Below are 14,618 nucleotides of genomic sequence, written 5' to 3'. Positions count from 1 at the left end.
CCTCCTCCCTTTAGTGCCACTTCTCTGCTACACATACGCAGGCTTTATTTGTAAATCATTGTCCCTTTTTTTGTAAATTCAAATATTATTATTTATTAATGTTTGGGTCTCCTTTTACATGTGTCTCAATGTGATTTCCATATGTCTTGATATGATTTGCAAACATATAATAAGTATAATAAAAACAACTAATTTCTGTTTTTAAAAAAATACAAAAAGCAATCAAAGTTGAACACCTAAGGCCGCAACTTTTCCATCCACCTGTCACAATAAAAATGTATTGTGTTTCAAGAAAGTACAAATGGGGAGCACCTGTCGTGTCTCAGTAGGGATGTTGTTCCACAAACAGGGACATTCACACTGAAAGCATTCCTATGAGCTACTGTGGTGGAGGCTTCAGAATTTTTAAGTCCTTAAGGAAAAACCCTCCTACAGAAAGCAGTAATATTCTGGGCATATACTGTTTAGGGTGGTCTCTCAGATACCTGCTTCTTCTAGAGTTTCCTAGCCTAAATCAATAATCAGAGTCCAAAGATGAACTTCAACTGCAGTCTCCATCATAGCTAATCCAGTGGCACTAGATCAGGAGTTACCTTTTTTTTTTGGACCAGTAGACACATCTAAAATTTTGAGAGGGTGCTTTGGGCACCTGTAGTAAAATAGCTGCTGTGTGGTGGGGCGGGGGGGGGGCATAACACAAAATAGCTATTTTGGGGAAGCATGGCATAACACAAAACCACCTTATGCGTGCCATGGTTAGTCAGCTATGTCCTGTTGGTCCTGATTGTGGAGATCACAGAGTATTTATTTTACACACTGAGGGGTGCAGTTGCGGCCTATTGGCAACAAAGAACATTCCTCAGTACCAGGAAAAATACTCAACATTTTCACACTACATTCACATTTCTCAGAAATTGCTTAGAAGGTCGCTGCACATTTTGTCCCATCACCTTCTTTCCAGGAGGACTACACTTGAAACTTTTATTTGTATACCACCCTTCCCGGCTGAGACTGGGCTCAGGGTGGCTAACATCAAATATATAACATTGGTATAAAATCAAACAATAATTAAATTACCTCCTAAAAACAAGTCAGGATCAAATTAAAATCTAATTAGATGGCTATCCACAGGATTAGGGTTGGGAACAGTTAATGTTCATCAGGCCCAACTGTTTACGCTGTTCTTATATGGGCCTGTGAGAATGATGGGAGGCCTCTTTCATACCAGTTCTTATACAAAAAGAGAAGGGGAGTCAGGCTGAGCCCTGACCAAAGGCCTGGCGGAACGAATCTGTCTTACAGGCCCTGCGGAAAGATGTATTGGTGACCTCTGCATTACATGATTGGGTGGACTTTCAGTGATTTTTATCAAATGCCGCTTTTGAATAAAATGATGAATGTGGATCATGTTGATTATATGCAGGCCTTAATTTGATCCAACTTCCTTTGTAGCTTAACACCAAACTTTATTTTGAGTGACAGCATGTATGCTATAGATAGGTTAAATGATGAAGATGAATGAGTTGAGTATAGTTTTTTGCCTCACTGCTAAGAACCAACAGGTAGTCCTATGGATTGTGCATTCATATTAAATTTTCATTATGGTTAACTTGCATATTTTTAATACTCGCTAAGTGAGCGCTTAAAGTGATAACAAGCCTTGTCTGAATACTGTGCCATGATCCCTGCTTATCTCTTGGCTCCTGTGTAGCAGAAGTAACACGGCTATGCTGATTTTTCTAGCCATGGAATTGCTGTTTTCCCGTGCAAGGAGAAAAGCAGCAAACTCTGCAGAAAATTGTTATTAAAGTGGGACTGGGCATAGTCAGTTTCAGGAAACCTACCCTTGGGTGCCTTCTGGTGAAATACATCATCATCTGGGAACAGGTGATGTCTGAGGAAAGATCATTAGTTTATGAAAATCTTGATATGGGATTATCAGATAGAAGGATCATAATGCTTGTGGCTGGTTTTAAAATGTTGTGCAAAACACTTAATCAATATACATTCAAGAAGTCGTATCATCTAGTTCTATCAGTCAGACCTTTTTGTGACCCACTAAGCTGAATGCTGCCCTCCTACGATTTCTTGTGATCTGCCAAATCCTGTCCCAGAACAGTGGCAAAACCAGATTTGACAAGGATCTGGCACTCAGAAGTTATGTATTCCTACTGTTAAGTGTTCTGGGAATAACCAAGAAAAAGAGAGATTGAACTCACTGGGTGGTCACATGGCATTAAGATTGCATCAGAGCCATGGTTAAACTTTCCTGAACCAGGAAACTGTTAATTCCTTCAAGTCATGTGGCCTTCTGCTGTGTATTGTAAGCAAAGCAGTGCACATGAGTAAGGCATTTAGCCACAGACTCGTTACTAGTCATACCTTTCCAACATACTTTCTGATTTCTAATCAAGGTTGTTTTTCCTTTCAGCAGTTAACTTCTATGCAATCACTGAAGTTGTCTAAATTAAAGCTAAATAGTTTGACTTCTTCATGAAGGCTATTAGCTGAAATTAAAGGGCAGCATGGGTTGTGGAGTTAGTGAAAAGCACTAGCTGTTAAGTTTAGATTAATTGGTATGTGGCAGCATGAGCCTCTTTGTTCACTTTAAGTGAAGATGTTAAAGGGGTAGCATTAATTCTCCCTGGCCCTTTATTGAAGAATAAGCTTCATTATTGAGGTGAGAGAGTAGAATTTTTCATGGTCTGCTTCTCCCTGTAGTTTTTGGTAACTGCATGATGATGGTTTTATGCGGCCAACAGTGAACGCCTCTGAATTGCTTTGTACTGCCTTAACATTTCTTACGTACATCAAGGGGAGAATAAATCCCTCCACTTTTTGCTTGGGGCCCGTTTAAGAAACCAGTCATCTGTTCCAGGCCTCTGGACTTCACGCATTTAATTTGACAGGTGAGAGTAAGAATAGTGGTGATGCTGATAGTAATGGCCTAACAGGACAGCATAAAACCACTGTGGCGGTATGTGTAAGGTGACATTAAAGGCCATCTGCTTGAAGTAATCATTGAAGTAAAGGGAGTCTAGCAACACGCCTTTAACGTGCAGAACCATTTTCAAATTTGCTGTTAAAACCCGGTCTTCTTTATATCTTATATTTTGAGTTTACTAACTCAGAATTGGTAAAATACCAATGCATGTTTCAATTAAATAGACAGTTTGACTTTATTTTCACATGAAACCACTCTACTGAAAGTTAATACTCTTCTTTAATTTCAGAGCCTCCACCTCCTTTGCTATGGTACTCTGGCTTATTAATATATCACTTGAGTCTTAAGTTTTCCTCCAGCTTTTTTCAGATTAGTGTGCAGTACTGGTAAATGGTTAACATTTCTTTGTTCATGTTACTTCACGAGTCCTCTGTACATTGGGACTTCCAAAAAACTGAGCGGCCCTAAAACCACATACTACCCTAGAGGGTGTTTCAACATTATGGCTATGTTCTTATGTTCCATCTTGCAGCATAAAATATGTTTCACATTGTAGGCAAGGGAGAGATTGACTAGTCGGCGTATTTCTTCATTTGACTAATGAATACATTGGTGAATGAAAGGGAGCATTTAAAAGTGAAACATTCCTTCAAGTTCAACACAAGTTGAAATAACAGCTGGATAAGGAAGAAACTCTAGCAATGCTCCCCAGACATGCTATGCAGGTTATATTTTTTTACTGGTATATATTGATTATATATCATGCTGACAATTATTTTTTCTTCAAGTATCTTCCAAAAAAAGTGATAGCTGTGATCATGTGCAAATGTCTACAAATACACCCATGAGTTTGCTGCTTCCCCACTTCCTGAAAACATCCCCAAACATCTGAACATGGAATAGTTCTTGAGAGCTTTCCAGAGGACCTGCCTCTTCATCCTTTTGGAGGATGTTGATGTAATGAGGCTAGTTGCTAGTGGATGTATTGCCTGTTACGTTGCTGTAAATGCAAGGACTTTTTATATAGTAATGGTTATTATGATTCTGATTTGTTGTACAGAACTGTTGGAGTGATTTCACAATATAGAAGTTTACTGTTACAAGAAGTGTACTGAATTTATCTTATCACGCTGATAGTGTATTGACTAGCTAGTGGGTCTAGCTGAAAAGGTTAGATACATGTAGAATTTGGAAACTAGGCAAGCTTGCACTAAAAACAGGCTACCATCTGGTAGGTTATTTTTTCATGAATTTGCTTGGTTGACTGTTGAATGAAAAACATGCCAAGTGAAACTGTCACAAGCTGTCATTCTAGGACTCTTGTGGTTGTTTAAGCATCTAGTGCAACCAGTTTTACAAATGCTATCTGAAAGAGGAGGAGACTTACATTGTTCTGATGATAAGGAGGGTGTTGCCTCCTAAAGAAAACAACTTTGCAAATGCCTATTGATGGAGGCTTGTGTAGCAGGCTTAGTTGTATTTGTAGCTGGTTGAAATAATAAAAGGATTTGGATTGAAATTCATGACTTCCTGAAAATGCAGCCACTGGTATAGTTACTGCAGAGCAAATGTGAACCTGTATCTTACCCTGAACAGCTCATTGCACTGCTTTTTGGTAAGCATTTTATAATACAGAATTTTTACTAACAAATTAAAAATTGCATTATTAATAAGATGTAAGATAAAAATTATGTATTGCCATAGCAGCAAGGTAAGTGCCTTTTTTTTTTTTTTTTGGACAATAAAAAGGGCAAAGTTTATCTCAAAGATCAGAACATACAGTACAGTTGTACCTCGGCTCCCGAGTGCCTTGGGAGTAGAACGTTCCATCTCCTGAATGATCAAAAACTGGAAGTGAAACATTCTTTTGGAAACCGAACGTCCAACAGGACTTCTGATTGGCTGCAGGAGCTTCCAGCAGCCAATCAGAACCCGCACTTTGGAAGTCGAACGGTCTTCCAGAACGGATTCTGTTCAACATCCGAGGTACAACTGTATACAAAAGATACCACAAATTGAAGGAAGGGAAGATTATATTGTATATACTTCCAAAACTGATGAACTAAAAACCAGTTTTCTATACTCTAGACATATCTAAGAAATGGAATCCAGGGCAAAGCTTTGCATTTCTGTACTCCTAGTTTCCATGTTTAGAGGAAGAGCTGAATCTGGCTAAAAATAGCAGGCCTGCCCCTTGCTGTGCCTGAGGACATGTCTTCACTGAATATAAAGGCAGGGAGTCGGGTAGAGAATGGGCATTGGGTATCATCTAAAACTGGCCCACTCTCCATCACCTGATGTCCCGTGATGTCAGAGAATTCAAATTTCAACATGGGAACAGGCACAGGCTCATTTTTTATCTTAGTGCTGCTCTCTTGACAGTGCTTTGACTGGAGAAAAGCCTCTTCTGCCTTTTACCAAGCACTTCTGATCTTAGTGCTGTGGTCAGAGAGAAGAGAAATGCTGTGAACAGACAGAGGCTTATCTTCCTTAGCACTGTGGCACTTAGCACTAAGATTGGAGATAAGAGATCCCTTAGCTCTGATTTTAGCACTTAGTTCTTACATCAGTAATAGATCTCTGTGCTTGACATTGTATAACATCAGGTGATTGAAAGGTGGCTGTAGTTTGCACAAAAATGTCTTGCAGCCCAAATTAAGAGGCCTGGTGGACGTTATTAGTGCCATGGACTGGAGGTTCACATCCCTGGCTTGGAGAATTGCCCGAAACTCTGCATCCTACTCTTTCCTATTAAAAGATGGATCCTTCGCTACTATAGGGACACGGGTGGCGCTGTGGTCTAAACCACAGAGTGTAGGGCTTGCCAATCAGCAGGTCGGCGGTTCGAATCCCCATGACGGGGTGAGCTCCCATTGTTCAGTCCCTGCTCCTGCCCACCTAGCAGTTTGAAAGCACATCAAAGTGCAAGTAGATCAATAGGTACCACTCCGGAGGGAAGGTAAACAGTGTTTCCGTGCACTGCTCTGGTTCGCCAGAAGCTGCTTGGTCACGCTGGCCACATGACCTGGATGCTGTCTGCGGGCAAACACCAGCTCCCTTGGCCAGTAAAGCGAGATGAGCGCCACAACCCCAGAGTCGTCCACGACTGGACTTAACCGTCAAGGGTACCTTTACCTAGCTACTATAGGCTGCTTTTACACACCAGAGCCAAAATGGCTACTGAAGAATGAATAAATTTAGGACCAGTCAGCACCCTGGATAGTTCTGATTAAGGATGTGCCGTATCGCCTGCAGTTGCTGGTAGTAGTTGATAGCAGAAGCATTTCCCTTTTTTTGTGTTTCCCTTTTTGGAAACACAGTTGAGTGAAGGTCCCCACTGGCAGAAGGGGGTGGAAGGTAATGCTCATTGATTTCCCCCTTCTTCTTTTGCAGCCCCCACTGTCATTTGCTTTGTTGTTCTGTATAGTTCCCAACCCCCCAAAGCTGATTTTTGGAGGGCACAGGGAGCTGATGGTGAAAAGGGGAGTACAGTGGAACCTCGAGTTGTGGACGTAATCCATCCCAGAGGCACGTCCGCAACTCAAAGCGTCCGCATCCAGAAGCGCCACATCTGCGCACATACACGGTGCAATTTAGCGCTTCTGCGCATGCGCAAGTGGCGAAACCCAGAAGTAACCGTTCTGGTACTTCCAGGTTGCTATGGGCGCAACTTGAAAAGACGTAACCTGAAGCAGACGCAACATGAGGTATGACTGTAGGTGAAAATCTAGTCACCCTCCCAGCTCACAACCAGAAGTAGTATCCCATTCGCAGGGACTTAGGATCCATTTCATAGATTCTACTCTGGCAAGCAAATAACCTGTTACCTTTAATAAAAGCTAGAAGACTTTAATTTTAACCTTGGGGCCCTACAAAAAAGAGCTTACGCTTGCCAATTATAACTCTGCTTTTCATATTTAAAGCAAGTGTTTCAAGCGGTTTGCCATGTCTCTCTCTTACGTTAACAGTCTCTTTATCCTTAATTAGATTGGAGAGTGGAAAAGCTAAATTACGGTCATCATAATAGTGTAAGAAGCTCTAGTTATTAAGTGTCATTTGGCAAGAATTTCAGTAGTTCTGCTATGTTTGAATGATTAGTTACTACCTAAAAGCAGAAAAATCTCTATTCAAATCACATCTGAAAGCACTGTCATCTTCTGTTCTTCTAGCTCCACCCCTCTGCCTTTTATGTCCTCCACCTCCATGTTTGCTGCAGTTACTCTTCCCCTACACATTTCGTGCACTTTGTTTTATTGGAGATGCGAGTGGGCATACATGTAGCTGTTTCCATAATGGGCAGAGCCAGAAGAATCTGATGGCTCTTGTAGATAAAATTTTAACGTTGATCATGAAAAATATGTTGTTGGTGTATTATGCCAGGATATTAGTATGCAGTTTACAATATACCTCCCTTGTCTGTTCTGTATACTTGGAGACTTAAAAAGAAGGGGGACTGGATTACAACTCCTGTCAATGGAAAAGCATCTCCATTCCTACCAACCTTCTCTGGTATTAAGATCAGCAAGAAGAGGCTCTCTTGGTAGTTCTGCCACTGTGGAATTGGTGGCCCAGGAGAGGGGTATAGAAACCACCAAACGGTGGAACTGCTCTCCTTGGATTGGGGTATTGCTTAGGGGGGGTTGTTGCTTTTATTCTTTTTTTTGTATCTTTATTTTGATTCTTATGATTTATGTGGCAATTCTTCAGTTTGGTTGTGTACTTTGTTGTTTTGTTTATTGTTTTTGACTACTTTTGTTATGTTTGTAGTTATGTAATTATTTATATGGTGTAAGCCACCTTGAGCAAGCTTTAAACTTTGGGAAGGCAGCATACAAAGGCTTAAGCAGCTTAATATACTTTGAATATATAAAAATGAAGGCTAGAGAAGTGATAAAACAGGGTTGAGAATAGTGTTGATACCTAGATATGGAGGTGGGGAAATAATTGATATTCACATGGCAGGATGTTGGAGAATTTCTAGAGCAGACATGCAGACCATGGAAGAGAACTAGCTGCACTTGAGTTTTTAATGGTACTTGTTAAAAATTCATCACTGTTCAGGAAGTTATGTGAGGATTATGCAGCTTGCAAATACTAGGAAAACTACCCTGGAAACAGTGTTAGAAACAGATATGAAAGCTTGGAACTAAATGGCGCCTTAAACCTAGGTTATGGGCATAGAGCTTAGAAACTGCTCTCGCATTAATGAAATTCCCTGTCGCAAAATGCTCCTAGAACAATGGGAGTTTCGAACACTGCCTGGAAACTTAACATGGGTGCTAAAAAAAAATGAAGTCCTGTCTGAAGGGGCAGTCTTTGGTGAACAAGAACATTCACATATAAAAGCCACCCTTTGAAATTTCCGTTCTGGTCAGAAGTGGGAACATAATGGTATTGAAAAATGTCTGATGCTAATGCCTTACTAAAATTTAATCTGGTTAGGAGCTGTACCAGTGCTTTAGGTAAGAAGGATTAATGTATAGTTGATTTCATAAGCACTGAAGTGTTGCAAATATACAATGAAATTCAGCTCTAAATTCCCCATCCACTAGCTCAACAGTTTGAGTTAACTTTAAAAGATTGAAGTCAAGTCCTGTGATGCTCAAGGTTTTGGAATTGTTATTTTCTCTCTCTCTCTCTCTCTCTCTCTCTCTCTACCTCCAAAGGCTGGAATTGCTGGTGTTGTGAAGTGATGTCTCCTGTATTTTAATCATTCAGCTAATACTATCCCTCCACAATATTTTTACTTTCATAACTTTACTTGGCATGCTCTGTTACTAGTAATCTGGCAGTAGGGCTTAATCACATGATCTTGATCTCCTTAGCATAGCTTGGTGTAAGCTCTAATGGAACACTACCAAGGAAGCCCATTACCAGGCATCAAAAGGCCAGTATCCTCATCATTTAAGATTGTCCATTGAACAACATTGTATGAAGATGAGGTACACCTTACTGTGTGTTTTTGTGTGGAGCAGCAAACTTTGTAAAAGTGTTCATGCCAGTTTCTTTTTTGTCAAACACTTATGTGTTTCTGGGTCTCCTACTTTTCTGTAAATATAATGCAATTAGGGTATGGAGTTCAAGACACTTAATGTATAGGGCTTTGTTAGCATTACGAGAAGTGAGACGGGGGTGGGGGGGAGTTGCATTATATCCTCATCCTATAACAGGCACACTACTGTTCAGAGTTACAGCTAGATCATACTATTGCTTTATGTTTGCTTGTTTTTGCTAAACATAGTTTTAGCAAGCCCCAATTTTCCTGAATTTCGACATAATGAAGAATTGTGCTTTAATGTTAAGTTTGAGAGTAGACACTTGATCTTCCTCTGAAGGATGGTTCGTCCTGGCTTCTTCCCATAGCAGGAAAGCATGGTTTCCCATTCTGTCAGAACCAAGTTGCTAGCTTTAGTCTTGCATTTATCACACAATGATAATCAATGTTGTCTGTACAAATCCAAAATAGAAGATATGATTGTTATCTTCTATACTCTTCTATACACGGAAAGACATAACAGAAGGTCAGCGGGTGGAGCTTCAGTGTTCTTTGTGGCTCCTTGGCACTCTCATGGCTAGATGTTTTAAAAGGCTGAATTTCTGTAATCTAATTCGGTTGCAGAATTCAGCTTTCCTCAGTGCATAGGCTTACTTTGGGGTCCTCTCTCTCTCTCTCTTACTCTCTCTCCCTCCTTCTCTTTAATTGCTGAGTACACATTGCAAAGGACACATAGACAGGGTACAGCCTACCTGATCAGAACCCCTTCACTAGGCCAGTAATGTGAAGTGTATGCTTTAAAACCCAGTGTCCCACTTTCTTGCAAGTTACTACAGACTCGGTGTGGGCCCATGGCTATGAAAAGGTTCTGCTGCAATGAATCACTTAGTCTCTGAGGTGCCACAGGATCTCTTGCTTTTTTTAAAAAAAAAAGTTAGTTCACCTGATGCAGAATGCTCCACAAGAGTATGCCTTGAAACATAATTCATGGTGTACTTAAGGTTAAAATGACAAAAACAGTGAATGAGAAGATACAGGCTTGAAAGGCAAAGAATTAAAGGAGCTAAAGTGCTAAAAGGACAAAGTTCACATTCTTGTCCTATGTTCATTCTCTATTCATTGGTGAAAATGACCTACAATGGATAGGAAAGATCAATCTGATGGGATTTTTCCCCTCCGCCAAATAACTTTTAAAACCTTACCAGCAGGAGGCAACTTCCTCCCTTACAATACAGGAAGCGAGCCCTTTGTGGCCTTTAAAGAGCTCTGCCAAAAAAATAATAGCTTTAATCAAAGGGCTATCTAAAAGACCTCACCTTCATATTTAATCTTTCAAACTTCTCTAAACCATTCTGATAAATGTGGAAGCTCTGAGAGACTGGTTTCATAACCTGAACACTCAGCTTGAAAGGGAAGCTCTTCATTAACAACGAAGAGTTTCTAGCGCTGTGGGCTGAGACCAGAATGAAACCTATGATCTCAGTTTTCAGCTGTTCTGAAAGCTTAGAAAGAGGGGTTCTGAATAATGGGCTATCTTGTTTTCTTGGTACTTTTTTTAAATCACAAAAAGTTGTGAGGAGCAGGAAATAGCTTTTATAGTTCCTTCCTCCCCCAAGCCATAACTCACTTGTAGACATCAGGATGTTTTTCTTGGCTTATCTCTTTCATTTCAGTTTGTCTTGCACATCTGTCACATAAATTATTGAACCTTTACTTCCAAAGATGGAAATAGAAAACATGATTCTTACAGTGCTGGTCTGAAATTGGCATTGTTGGCCAGAAGAGATCATTGTTGGTGTTTTGGTGCTTGTAGAACGGTCTGGTATTTCTTGGCTTGGTAGCAAGCAGATGGAGAAATGTTTCACAGCACGCTTACTAGGAAGCCTTTTTGGAGATTTAGGAATAACATTAAAAATCCAAGTTGCAGGCTTCTCGGTGTTGCTGAAGGGTGAGTTCACACATATGCACTTACTGGGTTTTTATTCCTCTGTACAATTCCTACACAGCAGAAACACAAGGAGAAACTCAGTGGCCGCCGTGTAAACATAAAAGTAAGCCATACTTTGTTTTAACCATGCAAACACACTGTGTCTTGTTTTTCCATAGTTTGGGTGGTTTTCCAGCTGCTCTTGCCTCATGTCTTTGTAGTTCGACAAGTATCTGGGATGCAGTTGCCAAACGAACAATAGTTAAACAAGACTGCTGGTTTTAGACATAACACCAAACCACAGCAATAGCAAACCATGATTTGTAAGCTAACAACAAAACATGGCTTTGCACGTTCCATAGTTCCATAAACCATAGTCAAGCTAAATCATGGCTAAGCATTAAGTGCATACCAGATCATTCTCTGCCTCCCTTTTTTGGCCAGGCTCTGCCCTTTATCTTTTTTCTAATCGTGTTCCTCCTCGTGAGATGTCAAATTTGGAATAGGGGAGAAGCCTGTGGATCTTTCCCATAGTTGTGTTTTGCTTCAGAGTTATTTGGAAGACATTGGCAGCCCCACTACATGTGTGGGGATAAACCCTTTCCCTGCTGACCAGTTCCATACTTAGAGCCGGGATGGTAGTAAGGATTTCTTGTTGCAGCTGGACTACTAAGTCCCTTAGAAACAGCCACTTGAACCTGAAGAAGGGTGATGATCTTCCTTTCAGTAGTGCTGGGTTTCCTTTCCAAAGGGCAATTGAACAGTCATCATAGCATATGGCATTGAAGACTACTGCTCTAGCGCTTGTCGCAATCCCCAGATCAGATCAGCTCACTTCACTAGTGATGCCAGAAAAAGAGAGACATTCCTGGAGCAACCAGGTGCAGGAAGATAAGCTATGAGAGGACTCAGGCCTCTCTCTGATTAAACAGGTTCATGCTTCATACGTGAATGCAGCAGACACATTGATGATGCCCCCATGATGTTATTGTGTCTCAAAGTTAAATTAAAAATCTGAATGCAGATGGAAGACATAGATGTTACTATCCAGTGAAAATGCTTCCGGGCCATGGTTTTTCCCCCTGGTTTTGTTAGTCTTAACATGCATGCGCACACACACACACTCCTTCATTAACATTATTTAAAAAGAAACAAAGCAGAAATGTATCTGTACATGTTTGTGTATTTGCTGTTTTGTGGATATATTTGTTAGAAATGGTTTCTGACACCTTTAATGATTTTATTTGTTGATTTACAGCCTTAACTTGTGTGCATAATCTTTTGGGTGTGAGCTTCCCGGGAAAGGGCAATGTGAACATCTTAAATTTTTGAGTGACTGGTCAGTTTGTTCTTACTCTCTGGCAGAAGTGGTGCCATGGCAATCAGTTCATAGGAGATGGAATACAGCTAAACGACACAACTTTCCTTCTTTGTCAATGTTAATGTTTCTCACATGGTTTGCTGGCCTCTAGTGGCTTATGAACAGTGCTGGGGTTCTTGAGCCCAAGTTTCTCGTGTTACTGATTAAATGCTCTGTTGAAGACATTTCAGGCTCAGCTGGAGAAGCATTACATAAGTTATTTTTATAGCAAATGAAAAAATATTTCTGGAAAACTGCTTATAATAAGACTCTTATTGACAGACACAGCTAATTCAGAAGAACTTGGGTGGGAGGATAGCAACCCCATCCATGCATGTAAACTAGTCTATGGCTGCGATACACCATCTAAAATCAGGGTTTCTTATCCCTGTAAGAAGAATAAACTTTAAGCCATTAAATGATTTTAAAAGACTATAGGGATATACCCCTTTTCACCCCATGCAGCTATACATTACACAACCAAAAATAAAAATGTATGTGTCTACATAGAGCAAGGGAGGGTAGATTTCAGGCTTGCTGCATCCACTTTGTTTTTTAATAGAACAGAGAGATCCACCAACTGGGCCAGGTAGACAACATTACTTAGAATTAAAGAATTCTGTAACATGTTTTATGTACTCAACCTGTTAAAAATGCAATTACTATTTTCTCTTTTTAGTCTTCCCCATTTGCAACTCATAGTACAACAAACCGAAAAATACTGAAATATAAGCACACACTTCAACTATAAATGTTGCCTACAATCCAAGGTAGCAAAAGATACGCAAAATATATTCCAGAAGCTGTTAATTCTCCATGCAGCCTTTTTATAAAAAGAATGAAGACTAACAAAAAAACGACTCTATAGTCACTGTGTTCAATGATACTTGCTTCTAGACTAGAGACACATTCTTAGGATTACAGCCTCAGTTTCAAGATTTCCACTAGATTTCTGACAGTCATCCTGAGCTAACAGAACAAGATTTGGGGAACATTGTACAAGGTTTGATGTTGCTTGGTTGCAATGACTGTTAACTATATATTTATTTTGCACATGGATGAACAAGATTTGAGCAAATCTAAGACACTTCAGAAGCAATAATTTTTCATTGCAGACGTCATATACTTGTTGCCTATATTTTCCAAGCATGCACAATACCATAATTGCTTTTTTGTATACATGGGACAATAAAAAGCTTAACTGTAACCCTGCTTCCCACTTCCGCTGCTTGTTTCCCTGACTGATTTAGAGGTTATTTTAAAAGAGACAGTGGATTGGATTCAGACAAATTTACCCAATACTCTGCTGAAAGGAAAGGATTTTTACCCAACCCATTCTTAATCTGCGTGCTCTCCAAAGATTCCCCAGAGAGAATGGGGATTCTCTGGAACTGTAGGGTAGGTTTGACCTCTGCTGGAGCAAAGTCCTAACCCAAATAAAGGGAGCCCTTCTATTAATTGGAGGGCAACTCTGGATAAGTGAGCTTTGTTTGTTTGCTTATATGGAATATTTTTTAAAAACCGCCTTAAGGACACTGTCCTTTAAAGTGATTGGATTGTACAGTACAGTGGTGCCCCGCAAGATGAATGCCTCGCAAGACGGAAAACTTGCTAGACGAAAGAGTTTTCCGTTTTGGAGGTGCTTCACAAAACGAATTTCCTATGGGCTTGCTTCGCAAGACGACAATGTCTTGCGAGTTCCTGCTGGTTTTTTTTCCTCCCCCCCTTTTTCTAAGCCGCTAAGCCGCTTATCAGCTGATCCGATCAGCAGATAAGCCGCTAATAGCGCTAATCCGCCAATGGGCTTGCTTCGCAAGACGAAAAAACCGCTAAAAGAGAATCACAGAACGGATTCTTTTCATCTTGCGAGGCACCACTGTATTTGTATTCACATGCGTGTTGAAAGAGGCTTGCCTCAAGTGCACTTCGGCAGTTGAGATCATTCTTTAAAAGAGCCTTCCGTATCCAAATCCTAAATGTGGAGTATGCACACACTTTAAGAGAAACTACATACGTGAGTCTTCAGGGGAAGCCCTATTACCCAGAACAGTGTATGCTCGCAGGCTTCCTTGTCAAAACTTTCACCTCACAGTGAAAAACATCAGAAAGAACTTTGACCATATACCGGACTCCCATGAGTGGTGGTGGTCTCTCCTCCTTTGGAGGCTTCTCTGCAGACATTGGATGGCCACCTGTCATGTATGATCTAGTTGAGATTCCTGGATTGCAGGGAGTTGGAAGAGATGACCCTCAGGTCCCTTCCAACTCTGATTCTATGAAATATTACATAGCCACCCAAGCTGGCAAGAACTAGACATTCCGAGCACATGAATCCAGTGGCTTTGATGGAAAATGTATATGTGACTCTGGGAAACTGGGCTGCCTAGGGCTT

At 40.5% G+C, this 14,618-nt stretch overlaps 1 protein-coding gene across 1 annotated transcript in view; it reads left to right on the top strand.

Annotated features, from left to right (window-relative positions):
- The window catches only part of CLINT1 (clathrin interactor 1), a 64,082-nt gene that overhangs the window by 13,392 nt on the left and 36,072 nt on the right, over positions 1-14,618 (top strand). The gene's annotated exons all lie outside the window — the stretch shown is intronic.

This window comes from Podarcis vaucheri (assembly GCF_965113315.1).
Source record: "Podarcis vaucheri genome assembly, chromosome: 2".
In the NCBI taxonomy this organism is placed as follows: Eukaryota; Metazoa; Chordata; class Lepidosauria; order Squamata; family Lacertidae; genus Podarcis; species Podarcis vaucheri.
Note: the sequence above shows the minus strand (reverse complement) of the source record. Positions and strands in the feature narration are given on the sequence as shown.